We start from the raw sequence: 7,346 nt of genomic DNA on the forward strand, positions 1-7,346 counted from the left end.
TCTCTCCCCGGCGCTGGGAGGGCAGTGGGGGCTGGTGGGTAGAGCAGGGGGCGGGAGCCAGGACTCCTGGGTTCTCTCCCCGGCGCTGGGAGGGCAGTGGGGGCTGGCGGTTAGAGCAGGGGTGGGAGCCAGGACTCCTGGGTTCTCTCCCCGGCGCTGGGAGGGCAGTGGGGGCTGGTGGTTAGAGCAGGACTCCTGGGTTCTCTCCCTGGCGCTGGGAGGGCAGTGGGGGCTGGTGGGTAGAGCAGGGGGGTGGGAGCCAGGACTCCTGGGTTCTCTCCCCGGCGCTGGGAGGGCAGTGGGGGCTGGTGGTTAGAGCAGGGGGCGGGAGCCAGGACTCCTGGGTTCTCTCCCCGGCGCTGGGAGGGCAGTGGGGGCTGGCGGTTAGAGCAGGGGTGGGAGCCAGGACTCCTGGGTTCTCTCCCCGGCGCTGGGAGGGCAGTGGGGGCTGGTGGTTAGAGCAGGACTCCTGGGTTCTCTCCCTGGCGCTGGGAGGGCAGTGGGGGCTGGTGGGTAGAGCAGGGGGGTGGGAGCCAGGACTCCTGGGTTCTCTCCCTGGCGCTGGGAGGGCAGTGGGGGCTGGTGGGTAGAGCAGGGGGCGGGAGCCAGGACTCCTGGGTTCTCTCCCCGGCGCTGGGAGGGCAGTGGGGGCTGGTGGTTAGAGCAGGGGTGGGAGCCAGGACTCCTGGGTTCTCTCCCCGGCGCTGGGAGGGCAGTGGGGGCTGGTGGTTAGAGCAGGACTCCTGGGTTCTCTCCCTGGCGCTGGGAGGGCAGTGGGGGCTGGCGGTTAGAGCAGGGGGCCGGGAGCCAGGACTCCTGGGTTCTCTCCCCGGCGCTGGGAGGGCAGTGGGGGCTGGTGGTTAGAGCAGGGGGGGTGGGAGCCAGGACTCCCGGGTTCTCTCCCCGGCACTGGGAGGGCAGTGGGGGCTGGTGGTTAGAGCAGGGGCCGGGAGCCAGGACTCCTGGGTTCTCTCCGCAGCGCTGGGAGGGCAGTGGGGGCTGGTGGTCAGAGCAGGGGCCGGGAGCCAGGACTCCTGGGTTCTCTCCGTGGGGGCTGGGAGCAGACAGGAGGGGCTGGGCCTGGGGGCTGGCGATGTGGGTTTCCTGCCCCATCCCTCTCCCCTGCTTTCCTTTCCAGCGCTCACGTGCCCTGGACCAGCCTGTCTGCCCGCACCCTTCTCCGGTGACTCTCGGCCCTGCTGTGCTCCGGGGTCTGACCCAGCAGCAGGTTGGCACCTAAACTGAGTTGGGTGGGGGCAAATGGGGGTCATGCAAAGCGTGGGGGGGGGGGGGGATCCTGGGGCAAATGTGGAAGGAGGGGGAGTTACCCGGGGGGGCTGTGTCCCCCCCATATGCCAGATTTCCTGACTCCTGATTCACACCCGCCTCTTCCACGAGCGAGTCAGCCCCAGCGTGTAAATGAACACAGCAGCTGCCTGCCTGGTCAGTGTTGTGTTCTCAACCCCCTCCTGAATGGGGCAGGGCTTGGCGCCGGCTCCCCCGGCCCAGGGCAGGACTGGCCGGCTCAGGGGGTGGGAATGGGGCAGGGCCTGGCCCCTCTACGGGCGCCGGCTCCCCCCAGCCCAGGGCAGGACTGGCTGGCTCAGGGGCAGGGAATGGGGCAGGGCCTGGTCCCTCTAGGGGCGCCGGCTCCCCCGGCCCAGGACAGGACTGGCTGGCTCAGGGGGTTGGAATGGGGCAGGGCCTGGTCCCTCTAGGGGCGCCGGCTCCCAGGGCAGGACTGGCCGGCTCAGGGGGTGGGAATGGGGCAGGGCCTGGTCCCTCTAGGGGTGCTGGCTCCCCTGGCCCAGGGCAGGACTGGCCGGCTCAGGGTGCAGGGAATGGGGCAGGGTCTGGCCCCTCTTGGGGTATCAGCTCCCCCGGCCCAGGGCAGGACTGGCTGGCTCGGGGGGTGGGAATGGGGCAGGGCCTGGTCCCTCTAGGGGCACCGGCTCCCAGGGCAGGACTGGCTGGCTCAGGGAGTGGGAATGGGGCAGGGCCTGGTCCCTCTTGGGGCGCCGGCTCCCCTGGCCCAGGGCAGGACTGGCTGGCTCAGGGGCAGGGCCTGGTCCCTCTAGGGGTACCAGCTCCCCCGGCCCAGGGCAGGACTGGCTGGCTCAGGGGGTGGGAATGGGGCAGGGCCTGGCCCCTCTAGGGGCGCCGTCTCTGCAGAGGACTTCCCAGCTGTGGGCGCTGTGCCAGCTTCTGCCAGGTCGAGCAGTGTCCCGGCAGCCACTTTTCCCGGGATTGCTGCCCTCGGGTGCAGGGCCGGGACTGTGACGCAGGAAAGGGAACCGAGGGAATTTCCCCACAGCCAACCAACCCCCCAGCTGTGCTGGTGACCCATTTCCCCCCTCCAGCCCCTCTAGGGTGCCAGCGCCACCGGATTTGTGAAACACACACAAGCTTAAGGTAGCTCCACGGGTCCCCCCCGTTGGGCGAGGGGCTGAGCAGTCCCAGGCCGAGCAGCCAACTGCGCTCCAAAGATTAGCCAAACAGGTGGGGAAACTGAGGCACGGCCCCTCACCCACGTCTCTGGCCTTGGGCGCGTGAATCAGATTGGCAGGGCCACCTGGCAGGCCAGCCTCCATCGGTCAGGAGGCTTAGCTCAGGAAGCGTGAAATTTCACACTTGGCTAATTATTGTGGGCCTGCCTGATCGCCCTGCTGGTGGTACTTTTCCAACAGGCAGTGCCTGGGGGTGAAGAGGAGTGACTCCAGATTGACAGGGGATAGGCCTGTTGACCCAAGTGGAATGACGCCGGATTGACTCTGGAGCGACAGGGAATCGGCTCGCTGACCCAAGCGGGTGACTCCAGATTGACTCTGGAGTGACAGGGAATTGGCCTGCTGACCCAAGTGGAGTGACTCCGGATTGACTCTGGAGTGACAGGGAATCGGCCCGCTGACCCAAGCAGAGTGACTCCAGATTGACTCTGGAGTGACAGGGAATTGGCCTGCTGACCGAAGCGGGGGACTCTGGATTGACTCTGGAGTGACAGGGAATCGGCCTGCTGACCCAAGCGGAGTGACTCCGGATTGACTCTGGAGCGACAGGGAATCGGCCCGCTGACCCGAGCGGAGCGACTCCAGATTGACTCTGGAGCGACAGGGAATCGGCCCGCTGACCCAACCGGGTGACTCTGGATTGACTCTGGAGTGACAGGGAATTGGCCTGCTGACCCAAGCGGAGTGACTCCAGATTGACTCTGGAGCGACAGGGAATCGGTCCGCTGACCCAAGCGGGTGACTCCGGATTGACTCTGGAGTGACAGGGAATCGGCCCGCTGACCCAAGCGGAGTGACTCCGGATTGACTCTGGAGCGACAGGGAATCGGCCCGCTGACCCGAGCGGAGCGACTCCAGATTGACTCTGGAGCGACAGGGAATCGGCCCGCTGACCCAACCGGGTGACTCTGGATTGACTCTGGAGTGACAGGGAATTGGCCCGCTGACCCAAGCGGGTGACTCCAGATTGACTCTGGAGTGACAGGGAATTGGCCCGCTGACCCAAGCAGAGTGACTCCGGATTGACTCTGGAGTGACAGGGAATCGGCCCGCTGACCCAAGCGGGTGACTCCGGATTGACTCTGGAGCGACAGGGAATCGGCCCGCTGACCCAAGCGGGTGACTCCAGATTGACTCTGGAGTGACAGGGAATTGGCCTGCTGACCCAAGCGGAGTGACTCCGTATTGACTTTGGAGTGACAGGGAATCGGCCCGCTGACCCAAGCAGAGTGACTCCGGATTGACTCTGGAGTGACAGGGAATTGGCCTGCTGACCCAAGCGGGGGACTCCGGATTGACTCTGGAGTGACAGGGAATTGGCCTGCTGACCCAAGCAGAGTGACTCCGGATTGACTCTGGAGTGACAGGGAATTGGCCTGCTGACCCAAGCGGAGTGACTTCGGATTGACTCTGGAGCGACAGGGAATCGGCCCGCTGACCCGAGTGGAGCGACTCCAGATTGACTCTGAAGCGACAGGGAATCGGCCCGCTGACCCAACCGGGTGACTCTGGATTGACTCTGGAGTGACAGGGAATTGGCCTGCTGACCCAAGCGGAGTGACTCCGGATTGACTCTGGAGTGACAGGGAATCGGCCCGCTGACCCGAGCGGAGCGACTCCGGATTGACTCTGGAGTGACAGGGAATTGGCCCGCTGACCCAACCGGGTGACTCCGGATTGACTCAGGAGTGACAGGGAATTGGCCCGCTGACCCGAGCGGAGCGACTCCGGATTGACTCTGGAGTGACAGGGAATTGGCCTGCTGACCCAAGCGGAGTGACTCCGGATTGACTCTGGAGTGACAGGGAATCGGCCCGCTGACCCAAGCGGGTGACTCCGGATTGACTCTGGAGTGACAGGGAATTGGCCCGCTGACCCAAGTGGAGTGACTCCGGATTGACTCAGGAGTAAGGCGTAACTGGGCCGTTGACCCCAGCAGCGTGACTCCAGAGTGAGGGGGTACTGGTTCATTGACCCAAGCAACATGACTCTGGATTAACTCTGGAGTGAGGGGAAACTGGCCCATTGACCCAAGCGAAGTGACTCCAGATTGATCTATGAGCGAGTGAGGTGGGAATCCACCCATTGACTCCAATGGACCGACTCGAGTGACTCCGGAGTGAACCTTAGAGTCACTGGTTTGTGAGCCGAGCGGTTTGCAGTCTCTATTCATCGGCCCCAGGACAGGACAGGTGAGCTACTAGCCGGAGGGAAAGGCAGGTGGCAGAGAGCTGCCCAGGGCCAGGCCGCTGCGCCTCACGTCGGCACTGGGGCTCGGGGAGGGGAGAGGTGGGGGGCACCTGGGGGTGTAACTCTTCTAGTCTGAATTGCTCAAAACATGTTGGGTTTTGAGAAAGATGTGCTGAGAGTCACCAACGGGCCTGGCTTTTGTCCCCACCAGCTCTGGCCCCCAGCCCCCACTGCCCTCCCAGTGCTGGGAGAGAACCCAGGAGTCCTGGCTCCCAGCCCCCTGCTCTAACCACCAGCCCCCACTGCCCTCCCAGTGCTGGGAGAGAACCCAGGAGTCCTGGCTCCCAGCCCCCTGCTCTAACCACCAGCCCCCGCTGCCCTCCCAGCGCCGGGAAGAGAACCCAGGAGTCCTGGCTCCCAGCCCCCTGCTCTAACCACCAGCCCCCACTGCCCTCCTAGCGCTGGGGAGAGAACCCAGGAGTCCTGGCTCCCAGCCCCCTGCTCCAACCACCAGCCCCCACTGCCCTCCCAGTGCTGGGAGAGAACCCAGGAGTCCTGGCTCCCACCCCCTGCTCTAACCACCAGCCCCCACTGCCCTCCCACTGCTGGGAGAGAACCCAGGAGTCCTGGCTCCCACCCCCTGCTCTAACCACCAGCCCCCGCTGCCCTCCTAGCGCTGGGGAGAGAACCCAGGAGTCCTGGCTCCCAGCCCCCTGCTCTAACCACCAGCCCCCACTGCCCTCCCAGCGCCGGGGAGAGAACGCAGGAGTCCTGGCTCCTGGCCCCAGACCCTTTGTCCTAGAGCTGGGAAGGGGTCAGGCGCCCACTGCCCACTCACCTGACTCCGTAGCCGATGACTCAGCATCATCGGTTGGGACTTTTCCAGCCGCTGAGGTCCCTGCCAAGGCCTGATGTGCTGCATGTCGGTCTTGGCCGAGACCCTCTCCATGCCCAGTGTCTGGCAGTAACCTGGGGCAGGGCGGCCGGGAACACGGGGACCCCTCGCCCAGCGCCAAGATGCGCCCAGCTCTGGGGCAGGGTGGCCGGGAACACGGGGACCCCTCACGCGGCGCCAAGATGCGCCCAGCTCTGGGGCAGGGTGGCCGGGAACACGGGGACCCCTCACGCGGCGCCAAGATGCACCCAGCTCTGGGGCAGGGTGGCCGGGAACACGGGGACCCCTCACGCGGCACCAAGATGCGCCCAGCTCTGGGGCAGGGCGGCCGGGAACACGGGGACCCCTCACCCGGCGCCGTGATGCGCCCAGCTCTGGGGCAGGGCGGCCGGGAACACGGGGACCCCTCGCCCGGCGCCGAGATGCGCCCAGCTCTGGGGCAGGGCGGCCGGGAACACGGGGACCCCTCGCCCGGCGCCGAGATGCGCCCAGCTCTGGGGCAGGGCGGCCGGGAACACGGGGACCCCTCGCCCGGCGCCGAGATGCGCCCAGCTCTGGGGTGAGGTGGCCGGTGACATGGGGCCTGGCCCCGAGGTGCGCCCACATGGGGGGGGGTGGCCAGTGATGAAGGGACCCCCTTAGCCCCTGCTTCCCCCCATGTGTCCGAAGATGGGGCCCTGCAGATGGTTTGTTCTTTGATTGGTTTATTGTCTGGTTCACACTTCAACCTTCAGCAGGACGGGGAGTGGCTGGGGGGCGGGTCACAGAGAGGTGGGAAGACGACCACCTGCAATACCCCACAGCATGTTCCCGGGGGCATGGACGCAGCCCCCCAGCCCTGCCTGAGCCCCACATGCCTGCCCAGAGCCAGAGAGAGAGAGACAACCCAGCAGTCCTGGCTCCCGGCCCTGCTCTCACCACCAGCCCCCACTGCCCTCCCAGCGCCAGGGAGAGAACCCAGGAGTCCTGGCTCCCGGCCCCTGCTCTAACCACCAGCCCCCACTGCCCTCCCAGTGCTGGGGAGAGAACCCAGGAGTCCTGGCTCCCGGCCCCTGCTCTAACCACCAGCCCCCACTGCCCTCCCAGCACCAGGGAGAGAACCCAGGAGTCCTGGCTCCCACTCCTGCTCTAACCACCAGCCCCCACCGCCCTCCCAGTGCCGGGGAGAGAACCCAGGAGTCCTGGCTCCCACCCCCTGCTCTAACCACCAGCCCCCACTGCCCTCCCAGCGCCGGGGAGAGAACCCAGGAGTCCTGGCTCCCACCCCTGCTCTAACCACCAGCCCCCACTGCCCTCCCAGCGCCAGGGAGAGAACCCAGGAGTCCTGGCTCCCACCCCTGCTCTAACCACCAGCCCCCACTGCCCTCCCAGCGCCGGGGAGAGAACCCAGGAGTCCTGGCTCCCACCCCTGCTCTAACCACCAGCCCCCACTGCCCTCCCAGCGCCGGGGAGAGAACCCAGGAGTCCTGGCTCCCGGCCCTGCTCTCACCACCAGCCCCCACTGCCCTCCCAGCGCCAGGGAGAGAACCCAGGAGTCCTGGCTCCCGGCCCCTGCTCTAACCACCAGCCCCCACTGCCCTCCCAGCGCCAGGGAGAGAACCCAGGAGTCCTGGCTCCCACCCCCTGCTCTCACCACCAGCCCCCACTGCCCTCCAGTGCTGGGGAGAGAACCCAGGAGTCCTGGCTCCCACCCCCTGCTGTAACCACCAGCCCCCACTGCCCTCCCAGCGCCGGGGAGAGAACCCAGGAGTCCT

This window comes from Carettochelys insculpta, unplaced genomic scaffold (genome assembly GCF_033958435.1).
Source record: "Carettochelys insculpta isolate YL-2023 unplaced genomic scaffold, ASM3395843v1 scaffold_0040, whole genome shotgun sequence".
Lineage (NCBI taxonomy): Eukaryota > Metazoa > Chordata > Testudines > Carettochelyidae > Carettochelys > Carettochelys insculpta.